Source organism: Python bivittatus, unplaced genomic scaffold (genome assembly GCF_059951505.1).
Source record: "Python bivittatus isolate LINGU-HERP-01145 unplaced genomic scaffold, Pbiv_v1 ctg000980_np1212, whole genome shotgun sequence".
Taxonomy (NCBI): Eukaryota; Metazoa; Chordata; class Lepidosauria; order Squamata; family Pythonidae; genus Python; species Python bivittatus.
Genome location: NW_028277125.1, coordinates 12,701,952 through 12,716,853, shown reverse-complemented (window position 1 = coordinate 12,716,853; position 14,902 = coordinate 12,701,952).

The window sequence follows — 14,902 nt, the reverse complement described above, 5'->3', positions numbered from 1 at the left end:
GTCCAAGGTAGCCCTGTTTCCAATCCCAGTTTGGTGAGATGTTGCTTCAACACCCCGTTGGCCCTTCCCACTTTCCCATTGGAGTCAGGATGCCAAGGGGTGTGGAGTTCCCATCGAACCCCCAGGCTCCAGTACCACGGCTTTACAGTGTCTATCAAAGCCTGCACCCCCCAGTGAGACCCTTCGTGCAGTTTCTCCACCATCCCCCTCATGTCAGCACGGCTCACTACTGGGGTCCCCTCAATTGTAACCCAATGACCTGCTTCCTCCCTGCAACCTTCCCTTTCCAGCAGCTGTGAGTAAACCCCGTTCCAGCCAAATTTTCCCGAAAGTGTGCACTACTCCCCAGGCATATCGCGAGTCTGTGTAGACGGTGAGGGACACTCCCTTTCCCAACTCTAGTGCCCGTTTCAAAGCGTGCACTTCACACAGCTGAGCCGACCAATCCCCTGGTAGTGCCCCCTTCTCTATTGTCTCTCCCTCTGCCGCCACTATCGCATACCCTGACTTCCTTTGTCCCTGCTCTACTCGGCTAGACCCATCCACAAACCAGACCTCACCCTCCTCCAGCGGGACCTCCTGCAGGTCCTCCCGGGTCTTTGTTTGCAGCTGCAACAGGGTGGAGCACTCGTGCTCTGCCGGCTCCCATTCTTTCCACTCTCTCGCAAGAAACTCCGCTGGGTTCAAATTCCTGTCTGTTCCTACCACCACATCAGGACTTATCCGGAGAACTGTCTCATATTTCAACATCCTTCCTTCTGTCATCCAAGCAGCCGCCTGCTGACTAAGCACACTTAAGATCTGATGGGTTGAATGGACAATCACGGGGCTCCCAAAAGTGAGGTTTTTCCCTTCTGTCACTAGCACAGCAGCGGCAGCCACTGCCTGCACACAAGTCGGCCATCCCCTCACCACTGGTTCTAGGGCTTTGCTCAGGAAGGCCACTGGTTGATATTTCCCAGCCCGTCTCTGAGTCAGCACTCCAATGGCAGTTCCCCCATGGGCTGTAACGTATAGGTGAAAGGGGGGGCCAAGTTCGGTAGAGCCAGAGCCGGGGCCGTCACCAGGCTCCTTCGTAATTCTCCCCACTTCTCTGTGTCCCCGTCTGTCCATTCTACCCTGTCAGATGATCCTTTCAACTTCTCATACAGAAACTGAGCCTTGCTCATGTACTCATCTATCCATAGCCGGCAATATCCTACTAGACCCAGAAACCGCCGCACCTCCGTTTTAGTATGAGGGGGCTTCAACTGCATTATCCCCTGTATCCGAGAAGGATCAATCAACTTCTCGCCCTTCCGGAGTACATGTCCTAAATACTTGACCTCCCTTTCCACAAATTGGACCTTCCCTTTTGACACCTTCAATCCTTCTTCAGCCAACCAGTTCAATAAAGCCACTGAATCTTCTCTCACCTTTACTTCCTTCTCTCCAGACACCAACAAATCATCCACATACTGCAGCACCCGAGAACCCCCAGGGGCCCGGAACCCCTGGAGTTTCTCTTCCAATGCCTGTCCAAACAAGAGGGGGCTCTCGGTGTACCCCTGGGGCAGCACCGTCCATCTCAGTTGTTGCTTCAGCCCACGCCTCCCATCCCAGGACAGCGGGTATTGGGCTTGCCGCAAACCCGTCACCCCTGGTTTCAAGGGGATGCTAATTGGGGCGATGCGAAACCGACCCGCCCCCCCCTCCCCTGCCCATACCTCAGGGTTCACAACCTCCACGTCCGCCTCTCGCAACAAACACATCCTTTCTGCCTGTTCCACATTCCACAGCTCCACTACTAGACTACCCATTAGATCCCTTCCCAGCAAGTTCACTCTCGCCTGTGGGATCAGTAACACATCTGCAGTTACCTCCTTCCCATTCCACTCCAGTCTCACTCCCTCCAGTACGTCTGCCTTGACCGGAGAGCCTCCCACCCCCATCACTGATACCGACGTGCCCCGGGATTTTCGCAATCCCTGGGATCGGTTGGCACAGCGATGTTCGAGAGGCTCCAGTGTCCACGAGGAACTGCTGTTCCTCGCCAGTGGGACCCACCGTGATGTTTACCAAGGGTTCCCCGTGGGTCCCGGTTGGGGAACCATGACCCCCCTAGTCGTACAGGGGGAAACTCCTCTCATGTTCTCCCGATGTTCAGCATTATTGGGATCCCAATTTGGGTCTGCCAGAGGGAATTTAGTATCTGCGGCCGGGGCATTTGGGACATTTGCATTCCTTCGCTCCCAAGCCCCGAGCGCAGCTCGCCGAATCTGGCCCCTCTCTTCTGGCGTATAGAGGTGGGCTAAAATGTAATTCAGTTCCCCCAGGAGTATTCCACCGGGCCGAGAAAAAGTTCCAATTGTTCGGCGGCGGTATGGGCGTTCTCTTGCATACGAGGGAGGGTCTTTTAATTCCCTCAACTGGGAACCGTTACGTAACTGGTGACGGTCACCCCCTGTGCGTTCGTTCCGTTCGGGACTTCCCGGACGGGGAAGGCACTGGCCGAACTTAGAATAAAGGGCAAGTTCTGAATGTCTTGGTTCAGCTGGTCCAGCTCTTTCCGCAGCCCGGGATAGGGTGGGGGCGCCGGAGGGGGAGCGATAGGAAGAGGAGGAGGAGGAGGAGGTGGCGGCCCCCATTGAGGTCTAGTCAGCCAGAGGTCCTCCTCATCCTCCTGTTCTTTTTGGACAAAAATTTTGGCTAACTTGGGTCGAGGCCCCTCCCAATGAACATGGAACCAGACTTCCACATAGGGTTCCTGTGTTAACATTTTATGCTCCACAATGTAGTTTTTTTTTTTTTTAGTTGGGTCACCCAGTAATTTCTGGGGATTCCAAGAGTATCCCAATGGTAGGGGAATTCGGGGTCCACTAGTGAATATTTTGGCCATTCTTTAGTGCACAAAGTTATCATGGTCGGTTTTTCCAGACCCCTGGTGAATGGACACAACCAGGGTGTCTCCCATTGTTGCAACAATTGTCCTAATGGAGAATCTGTGGGGATTCCCCCTACTGCGTTTTTCCCACTGGCCCCTGGCCTTACACTCTTACTCTGCGCCTTACCCATCCTTCCTGACTACGTTTCCCACTTTACAGAAGGTCCCGGACTCTTCTGTCCCCTTGCGGCGTCCAACGCCTCGTAACCACGCTAATCTCCCCGAGATTATGGGTAGGTTGTACTCACCAGACCTCCCAGAGGTCCCCTCGTCGGCCGACTTCCTCTTTACTTCTGTCTGACTGGCGATTGGAGTCCCGTCCTGGACCCGACTCCGGGGAAAACGGGAGACACCTCAACGGGGTGTTACGGCCGATTACTCACCGGTTCCCCACAGTCCGGTCCACGTCGAGGACTCCTGGCTGGCTCGCCAATTTTGTCAGAAAACGACAGACACGGGTTCGGTTATCCAGTAGACAGAAGTTTTTATTGGGCACGTTTGCAAAGGTGGGTCCCTCCCGCAGCAATGGAGGAACCCCGAAGCAAGGTCTGACAGGTTTTTATACCCCCTATCTGTCCTCCCCCTCCTACGAGGGCTTGGCTCACAATCTCACCTTTTTTACCGCCCCGGAGCGCTGCTAATTAACCGCAAAACCGCAGACATTCCACTCAATCAGCGCAATACACATTCCAATCCCCACTTGACCCGACAGCCGCCCCCTGCCGTTTCTCTCCACTCTGGTGCGAACGTGCCTCTTGCCTGCAGTCTTTCCTCCCTCCTGCCGTCCCTCTCCACTCTGGTGCGAGTGTGCCTTCTGCCCATCCTCCCTCCTGCCGTCCCCCAAGGCTGCCCCATGGTGCACAGCGCTCTCCCCTAGCAAACATGGTTCGTTTGAGGCCCTCACTTCTCCCTGCCTTCTCACAATACTGCTCCCCCCTTCATCTTGAACTGTATATAGGCTTTTTATATAGAATGGTTATTAGTTATTTTATTATGGATATTTATATTTTTATTGCTTTTATTGTCTCGGATTTTAATTGTAAGCCGCCCAGAGTCACCCTCTGGGAGAGATGGGTGGCATATAAATTTAATAAAGAAATAAAAAAATAAGTGTAAAGTAACTAGGCTGAACCAACAAGGGAGTTGAGAATGGGGTCAAAAAGATAATGGATTCACCTAAGTATCCTAGTACCATTGATATCAAGAGAAAGTAAGGCACCCATTGGGCCATCATAAATAGCTCACCCACTGCAGTTTTGTGGGAAAACTCAACCTGGAATGAAATGTTACCAAAACCTTTAGCATGACCTAGAAAATGAAGAGTAGAAAAACATATGAAAGCTTGATATTTTTATGATTACCTAAGGCAGGTAGAGCTCAAAATGGGCTTACTGGAAAAAAAAAATCCTTATTTTCTGAGGTGGATTTGTTGAGCAACGGGAGATCTCCTGCACTGCTCACAAGCTTTGAAATATAATCCCTTGAGAGCAGTGTTCTGATCCCACTCATTCTACTTGAAAGATTCAAGACTATCCTCTTCACCCAGGCCTTTTCCCTCTGAACCAGTGTAGTAGTAATTTTAACTCTATTTATGAGATTTTAAATGCTAATATTTACTATTACTGTTAGCCAACTTGAATGTCCTATGCCAGAAAGGTAGGATATAAATTAAGGACATAAATAAAATAAAAAATGGTATCCATTAAAAAAAAATCATCTTATACATGAAATCCTGGAAAATGAAGGAATTCTGTCTCCCTTTCCACCAATTCATTCTAAGATTATATCCCAGCTATTTGAGCACTTCTAGAATTACTTGCTATCAGGAATCTGGTAGCACCTTTTCACATATTTTGTTAAAAGGCATAAGCTTTTGGGAGTCACAGCTCATTCACTCAGTTGCATTGTTTCTAATATATGAATTGCCATGCTCTTAAGGTCAATTTGATAGACAAAATTTTTAACAGGTTAGGATATTTTCTGTCCTGGAGATAAGTGTTGTCTTACATACACAGACTTTTTTTTTTTCACAACAGTTATCTCCAGGACAGAAAATATCCTAACCTGTTAAAAATTTTGTCTGTCAGGTTCAGAAACAGGATCAAAACCCCCACCAGCACTCGCCTTGAAATGCATGGCTTGGTGAGAGAAAAATATAAGTAAAAAACAAACCCAAAAAAGCCCTTCTTGACCAAGCTTCCTTTTGTGGGTTAATAAGACTAGGATTAGAATGCCATTTCTCTCTCAATTTTTTCATACTTATGAATCTGAAGGTTAGTTGTGATCAGAGTGGTATACCAGAAATGATTTTTTTTATCATCATCATCATCATCATCACAATCAGCTAGATGTTTAGACTAGATTTGGCATTTTTCTCCATCTATTGAGTCCTGGGATAGGCAGATGTGGTTGTTTGATAGTGTTAAAGGTATTGTTGCAGGATATAAGCTGTTCCAAGTAAAGCTGCCTTTTGCAATTGTTTGATAGTGTTTTTGTCAATGCCGATGGTGTTCAAGTGGTGCTCCACATGTTTTGGATTATTATTGTTATTATTACTATTATTTACTATTATATTTTTATCCTGCCTTTATATATATATAACTCAAGCCAGCAAACATACCTAATATTCCTGCCTCCTACTTTCACCTCCTGTGAAATGGGTTCGGTTGAGAGGGTGTGACTCAGACAGCTTTCATGTCTAAGGGACGCTTACAACTCAGTCTCCTGGTTTCTAGGCCAGCACCTTCATCACTACACTAAACTGGTTCTCAGAATAAAATGAATGCTTAGTAAATGGCTCAGCATTGAGCGAGAATAAGACAAGGATGTGCAATCTTCCCTTGGCTCTTTATTCTATTTATAGATAAATGAATAAGAAATGCTTGTGGTAATATCAGAGGTGTGTTGTTAAGAATGTGAATGATCACATGCTTTTGAATGCAGACAATAATGTGTTATTGGCTAAGAACTCCGATGACTTCCGATGAATGTTAGATAGATTGTATGATGCAGTGAAGTCTATAGATCTAAACATTAAGGCATCAAAGACTATGGAATATGGGGTGACCACAAGTTCCATCCCCTACTCTGACAAATTTGAACGTTTGCTGTTGTGTTGGGTGTCTGGAACAGAGGGATACCAGTAATACACCATCCACTCCTGCTGTACAACAATCTCTCTTTTGGATGATTTCTGTCATGACCCTGGACTACCTTAAACTTCTTGTCTTGTGGGATTTCAATGGGCATACTGAATCAGGGCTACCCAAGAAAGCAGGCTTTCCCTAGGTTTATTAATTTTGATCATTCATCCTTCTCTTTCAAATTGCCTGGTTGGAGCACATGAACTGAGCTAAAGTAAGAGGACTGCCTGCTTTTCTTTGCTATTTCTTAGCATGTTTCTCTTTTATTGAGCAGCTGGTATACTTATTCTTTTCTCTTCTTTTTATTTTAATTTTGGTTGCTTTTATTATTCTTCATGAACCTCAGCTCATTTGGAGTTTTAGCTTTTCAAACACCATCTGTACAATTCTGGGCTACTTGACTACTTCTCCTTGGAGAACTGTCCCACTTACATTACCTATACTTTCTGTTTTTCATTTTCAAAACTTTACTAAATGCGTTTGTTTGTCATGTCCTTGCTTTCTTCTACTGCCTTCCATTTTTCTTCACTGAAACAATTTATAATTCTTTTAGTGCCTTCTTTTTAAGGAACTCCTTTCCAAGTTGAGGCTTTTTTCCCCCGTTGGTTTTTCCCATATTCCTCTTTATAATTGCTTTGAGTTTCTTGAACTCTAAAACATGTATTTAGCTAGAGTTTTACTTTTCTTTAAAAATGAAGAACTCTGACATATTGACTTAAGGAAAGCTGAACCTCTTGTATTTTCCTTCACTTTGTGAAAGAGAATGTTGTCTGTAAGGAAAGCAAGAATTTATTGAAAATCATATCTGGCAGAGTTTGCATTCCAGCAGATGTCAAGGTAATTAAATTCTATCACTATTTCATATTTCTTTAATTTTTGAAGGCATCATCTTTATCTTCTCCTTCATTGGGCAGGTGATAAAACACACCAACAATATTGTGTCTATTTATTCCTCCACTTTTGTTAACCCAGATGTGCTCCATATTATCACTATTTACATGAAACCAATCACTTGATGGTGAAATTAAGGCTGTCTCTCCCCTATTAATTTTCCATATGAGCAGTCTAGATCGCTTTTTAAACACTAAATTGTGGATGTAGAGTCCCAAAATGGTTTAATAAGGACTCCTAATCTTCCTATCACTGACAATTGTAGATGCATTGTTACATCTGTGCTTGTTCTATGCAGTTAGGCATCTCTAAGCATAGAAGGGGCTTCACACTGGCACAATGTTATGCTCTTCCTTTGGCTGTTCTTGATGCAAGATATCAAAAGATCCCTTCCTTGGAACATCTGTTGCCCCTAAGTCTGGAGAAATTGAATCTGCTGAACATATCCTCCTCCAATTCCGCAGACATCAAAGTAGTTTGATTTTTCCATGACTTCAAGGCTGCCAAGTTCTCCTTTTATAATATAGAGGTTGCCATGTTTTTGCAGTAACACATAAAACATACTGCTCTCTGTGCTAATCAGAACAAAGGCTATACTTGTATATAGTATTGTTCATTATCTTAGGCTTTTAGCCTTCTAGTTTTTACTGTTACATTTTCATAAATTTCACCCTCTTTTTGATAGTATATATTTTTCCTACAATTCATTACTCTTTTTGCAAAGAGGCACTTCTATAGTATATAGGCACTTCTATAGTATTAGCATTAATATACAGTATATAATCTTAATCATAATCTATTTTGTAGTTTTTATATAGATATTGATGTTACAGCTTTATAGCTTTGTATTAATAAATCTCATTTTTAGCTTTTTTCTTTTCTATTTAGCATTTTTTTACTATTTTAGTACAGGGTCCAATATCATATCTTCTGATCCACTCTCACTTCCCTTGAAAGCTGTTTCTAAATTTAGCAGCGCCAAATACTTTATACTTCTCATTTTCATTCTTCTCTACTGGACTTGCTTCTTTGAATCCCTTCCCTTATATACAATTGCTCCTTAAGGCAATTCCTGTTGTAATGCCTATTTGGTTTGACCTGATAAATCTTTATAATCTCTTAGGAGCTGAAGTATGCCTACCTTGCTTCTCCAATCCTCCAACTTTCTTCAGATACTGCTAAAAGCTTGACATTGTTGCAAATATATGCCACTTTCTCAGGCAGGAATACAAACATGACATAAGCATTTCCAGTCAACACTGTAGTAATGTCTACTGCATATTCATTTCTGCTTCTTAAGGTCCTACTAGCAGAAAGGCTTTTATTTCTTCTTGTTCCATTCTCATGTCATCTTGCTGGTCAAGTACAAACTCTTGCCTTGGGAGGGTAATGAGTTAAAGACTTCTCATTTAAACTCCCCTAGCAACCTTCTATTAACATTCTCAGCTCATTTGCTCCTTTGAAACAAGCTGCCTTATATTCCTCCAAAAGTCCCGCAGCAGCCTCTGCTTACTAAGCAGAGCCATAATTGATAATATGACACACTGGGCAATCAGCTAATCAGGAAATATTTTCACCTCTTACAGTGAGCACATACTATAGTCCCTAGAAACTCAGCTTTTTCTGGTCACGCATCTCTGTCTCTTCCATCTGTTGAATTCCACTGGCAAACTACTGTGTTCAGTCTCATTGTTCATTCACTCCCTAGGTACTTTGTACTTTTTGGCAGGAGAGTGTGGATCCCAGAGTATACAACAACACACTCTGATATCCATACTCAGTGATTAGTCAGCCAGTTGTTTTCACAGAACAGAAAGAATACACTGGTTCCTTGGAGGCAGGAAGGGGATGAGACCAATTAATTTTACTAATAAGAATGCCTTATTTTAGCATGAGGTGGGAAATTAATCTCCTTCACTGAAATCAATGTATGCAGGTTGAAGAAAATTAAGAAATGTATTGATTTAGCTATATAATTGCATTTATTTTACCTGAATGTGCCCCAGTATGTCACTCAAAATTTAAGGTACCCTTAATAAGGTTATAAGTAGCAAATTTTAATAGCAACTTTAGCAGGAATGAAAGAATCTACAAAACCGATGGAATTCTGAGGTTGACAATCTCATCGTTTTGCAGAAGATCCAGTAAGTGGAGGCAGGTCACAATTTATTTTTAAGCAAAATCTTCTATGTATTTACTCAGGAGTAAATTTCACTGACTCCAAAGGAATTGACTCTCCGATAGGCATTGTTCAAAAGTGCATGGCCTCAGAACACCACACATAGCTGCCTTCCATTTTATTTGATTATTTTCTTCAGAATTTGAAGAAATTATGGCCCATAACAATTATGTACAAAGAAGATTTTAAAGGATAAAACAGATTGGAGTACGTAGGTGGTAGTGGCTAGTACATGCAGAAAGAAAAGGAGATGAAGAAAATAGTAGCTGAGTGGGGAGCAGTGAAACAGAAGTTGAACTTTATTGCATGCTGTTCTAGCAATTGCCACATTTGTTTTTGCATAGTATTTTTTTCTCTGCCAAGTCCCATTTCAGTATCGCCTTTAAAGTTTGCATTATTTTATTTCTGTAAACAACTCTGGTGATTTTCTGATGAATAATAGTATATAAACAAAAACATTTTTAATACAAAGCAAGAACCAATGTAGCATAGTAGTTAGAATAGTGAGAAAGGTCAATAACAAGCCAGTAATTTCTCATGGCCTAACATACTTCAGAGTTCAACTGAGTAGTAGACTAGGGTGTTTAATTCTTTACATTCAGGGAAGCCCAGACTTACTGACAGTTGGTCAGCATACAAATAATAACAACAACAACAATAGCAGCAGCACTACCTTGACGTAGTTGTGGGGTTTGCATGCTCTGAGGAAGATGAGAGCCATGCCAGAGATTCAACCATACTGGACAGGTCTCATCAGAGGAGCCAGGCAAAGAGCATCTCTCCCATAAACAATATGAGGAGACATAACTTACAGAAACCTATACCGGATCGGTTATCGCCTGGGTCAATGAGGACCGTGCTAGGTGTTTATTTTTATTTATAAGAACTTTATCCCACCTTTATTTTTTTCTTTTAATAAATAACTCAAGATGGTGAACAGACATAATACTCCTTCCTCCTCCTATTTTCCCCACAACAACAAACCTGTAAAGTGGGTTGGGCTGAGAGAGTATGACTGGCCCAAAGTCACCCAGCCAGCTTTCATGACCAAGGTGGGACTAGAACTCACAGTCCTCTGCTTTCTAGGCCAGCACCTTAATCACTACACCAAACTGGTTCCAGGAACTGTTGGAGTTCCTGGATATCTGGTGACAAGTAGGCTACAGGACTCAGGACTGCTGGCTGAACAGCCAGGGCCAGCAACTGGATTTGTTTACTCATGGCAAATATACAAAGACGGAAAACAAAGAAAGAATGATTTGCTATTACAAATCAAGTCCAATGGTGATATCTTAAAAGAATGCACCAGTTTTGGAAAGAACAACATCCAGAAGCAGAAATAACAGAACAGAGGCTAGCAGATCAGTGTTGATTTATAATGTGAAATAAAGTATTCACAGAAGTAGAATTGGAAGAACTGCAAAGCTCCACCCAGGGCAAAGAAGTCAAAGTCTTGCCAAAAGCAGCTCTGACAATAAGACAAACCAGAAGAGCTGGTAGTAGAGGAAGCCAGCTTTGGGACTGAACCATTTTCATTCCCAAACCAGGCACCTTCTCCTCTATCTTCTCCCCAGAAAGAACAAAGTCCTCCAACTGAAAAACAAGAGGAACTGAAGAGAAGAATAACTGAGCATCTAGAACAGGACAAAAACAACAGAATAAGGTTGCTTGCACTGAAGCTTGTTACAAAAAAAAAGCCAAAAACAGGTAGCACAAGTATTAAAAGATGCCAATATTGTAATATCAAATATAAGCACCAGCTCACTGTAAGAAACTGCACAGCTGCAGTTATAACTGAAGATCTTGGATGCAAAATCCACAAACAAGAAAAAAAGCCAAACAGTGCACACCAAAATGGAAGATCAGGATGGAAAATAAGATCAGCATGCTAAGATCAGATGCAAGCAAGCTAGAACAGATGAAAGAAAAGAAACTAAAGAAGAAGACCAAAGAATACATGATCAAGAAATATCACCTAGAGACAAGGAAGATCAAAGAAGCAGTAGAAATAATGAAGCAGCAAATAACAGCCACAGCCAAGAAAATCAGCAGCTTTGAAGCTTGAATTGCACACTACAGACAGAATCTCCAATTTCAGTTGAATCAGAAACATTTCTACCAATCCACCAATGGAGACACTGCAATGAACCAGCCAATATCTGACAAAAAAGAAGCAGTGCAGTTCTGGGTGCAGCTATGGGACAATCCAAAGAAATACAACAAGAATGCAGCTTGGATAAAGGAGGTGGAGAAGGAAAAAAGAAGAAGCAGCTGAAATGAAAGAACTTGTACTAACAGCAGAAATAGTGGAGAAAAGGGCAAGGAAGATCAAGAATTGGTCAGCATCAGATAAAGATTAACTACATGGTCTTTGGTTGAAACATTTGACTGGTCCACACCCACTCATTGCCAAGCAGTTTAACAACATACTGCAAGAAGGTGAAACTGAAGATTGGTTAATATTTGACAAAACCTTTCTGATAATGAAAGATCCAACAAAAAGATCAACAAAAGAGCAGCACCAGGCAACTACAGGCTTACCAACAATTTTCAAACTGCAAACTGATGTTGTAGCTGATGCAATCCAACAGCATCTAGTTGAAAACAAACTCTTTCCATCTGAAGAGAAAGAAAGCCACCCAAACAGCAGAGGGACAAAAAATCAGCTCCTAATTGATAAGATGATTTTGGAAAACTGTAAGAGAAGGAAGATCAACTTGAATGTAGCTTGGTTTGATTACAAAAAGGCATTTGACTCCCTCCCACATGACTGGATAATCAAGTGCCTAGAAATAACAGGAGTCAATAGAAACATCAGAAACTTTGTAAAAAGCTAATGATGAACATCTTATTGCTAAAACATATAAACCTTTGTTGAGATTTGAAACAGAAGATGAACAAGTTAAAGGCTGCATGATAAAATGGACTAAAAATTTTGGACATAATATACAAATGGAACAATGGGAAAATATGTGGAAGAAAGGGTTGATATTTACATTATGTTATAATCTTAAAGAGAATTTTTATAAAATGATGTATCAATGGTATTTGTCACTGGAAAGATTGTCAGAAATGTATAAATGGACTTCAAATATATGTTGGAAATGTGAACAAGAAGAAAAGATTTTTTATCATCTTTGGTAGACAAGTAATAAAGCTAAAATTTTTGGACTCAACTACATATATTAATTCAGAAGATTTTGAAGATTAATATACAATCAAAACCAGAGACATTTCTTTTGGGACTGATGGATAAACAATTGGAAAAATCTCATGGACCTTTGTTTTTATATATGATAAATCCAGCGAGAATTTTATATGCTCAAAGATGGAAAGACTCGATATTATCTACGATGGAAGAATGAATTGTAAAGTTGATGGAGCTAGCTGAGATAGCAAAATTGACAGCTTCGACTAGAGAAGACATTGGACAATTTTAATGCTAATTGGAAGCCTCTTTTGGACTTTTTGTGGAAAACAGAAAAAATGAAATTATGATATATGGATTTGATGATTAGTAAAATTAATAGATTATAGAAAAAAATAGATGTTATGTTGAAATTTTAGAGTAAGAGTTGAATGTATGTTTTACTTATATCTGCTGTAAAAGAAGTTGGAAGTAATTCTTTTTTATGTATTTTTACTTTTTCTGCACTTTTGCTTTCATTCTTTATTCTTTTTTTCTACTTTTTCTTGATTATTAGTTCTTGTTAGCTTTTATCTTTCTGTTTTAATTTAATAAAGTTATATATAAAAAAGAAATTTTGTGCAAAGATCAATGGCACAATGGAAGACACAATTGCTGGTCAATGGTGATAGACTGGGAGAGGTTAACATCAAGAGAGGAATCTTTCAAGGAGACTCCCTATCACCACTACTGTTACTACACTGATTCCTCTGTCAACAATACTGAACAAGTCAGGCCATGGCTATCAAACATCAAAAACATCTGCCAGATTATCCCACCTCCTTTATATGGATGATCTGAAGCTGTATGGAAAAACACCATCTGAAATGGAATTGCTGCTCAACACTGTCCAGATATACATCCAAGGTATTGCGATGGATTTTGGACTGGACAAATGTGCCACCCTTACCATCAAATGTGTCACCCTTACCATCAAAAATAGTGAAAACTGAAGGAATCAAGATGCCCTATGGAAATAATATCAAGAGTCTGGATGAAGAAGATCACTACAAATACACTGGACATCCTTCAAACTGGCAACATCAAGCACACTGAAGTCAAGAAGAAGGTTAGAAGTGAATGCTTCATGAGACTGAAGAAGATCTTAAAGTCCAAACTCAGTGGCACAAATATCAAGGCAATTAACACCTGGGCAATTCAATTCATTAGTTATACAGCTGGAATAGTGGACTGGACTCAAGCCGAATTAAAAGCCCTGGATAGGAAGACCAGAAAAATAATAACAATGAATCATGCCCTTCACCCACGCAGCAACATTGACAGACTCTACTTACCAAGGAGCATAGGTGGGAGTTAAATGTTACAAGTATACCAGAAAGTTGAAGAAAAAAGGGCATTGGAAGAATATCTGAAAGACAGTGAAGAAGATGCACTGAAGCTATACACCATGAAGTCTTACTGAACACCAAAGAAACCAAACTGGCCTATAAGAAAGACCAAATGAAGAATAGAAAAGAGACATGGCAAGGCAAAGTATTACATGGCCAGTACACACACACACACACACACACACACAACACTAGCAGGCAAAGCAGATAACAATAAGAAAGACCTAGCAATAGCCAAGAGCAGGAAAGTTGAAGAAAGAGACAGAGGGGCTAATTCTGGCTGCATAAGACCAAAGCTTAAGAACCAGTGCATATAAAGCCAGAATTGAGAAGACAGCAACAGACAGTAAATGCCACCTCTGCAAAGAAGCTGGAGGAACAGTGGACCACCTAGTTAGCTGCTGCAAGATCATCACACAGACTGACTACAAACAACAGCATGACAAAGTAGCAACAATGGTGCATTGGAATATCTGCAAGAAATACCACTTGCCTGCAAGCAAGAATTGGTGGGACCACAAAACAAAGTAATAGAAAACAAAGAAGCCAAAGTGCTCTGGGACTTTAGAATTCAGACAAGTACCTGCCACACAACACCCCAGACTTAACAACTGTTGATAAGAAAGACAAAAAAATCTGGATAGTGGACATTGCAATACTTGGAGATAGCAGAATAGAAGACAAAGAACTGGAGAAAATCACAATATATAAAGACCTGCAAATAGCAGTAGAACAACTTGGCAAAAGAAAGCAAATACAGTATCAATAGTTATAGGTGCCTTGGGTGCAATTCCAAAACATCTGGAGCATCACTTGAACACCATCTGCATTGACAAAATCACCATCCGTCAATTGCAAAAGGCAGCCTTACTTGGAACAGCTTACATCCTGCAACAATACCTTTAATATTAGTAAACAACATCTGCCTATCCCAGGTCCTTGGGAAGGGCTTGATAGTTAGAGAAAAATGCCAAATCCAGTCTAACCATCTGGCCGTGTGATCAACCATCATCATCATCATCATCATCATCATCATCATCATCATCATCATCATCATCTCCCCTTCTCTTTTACCATACAACAGTACCTAATGGGACAATACACTGCAGCTGTGCAGGTCCCAAGCAGTCAAAGGTGCTTCAGATACCAGATAGACACACTCTCTGTTCGCATCAGTGTGTCCTTACAGAAGTCATGCCTTTTCATGGACTTGCACGGTAGTGGTGCAGA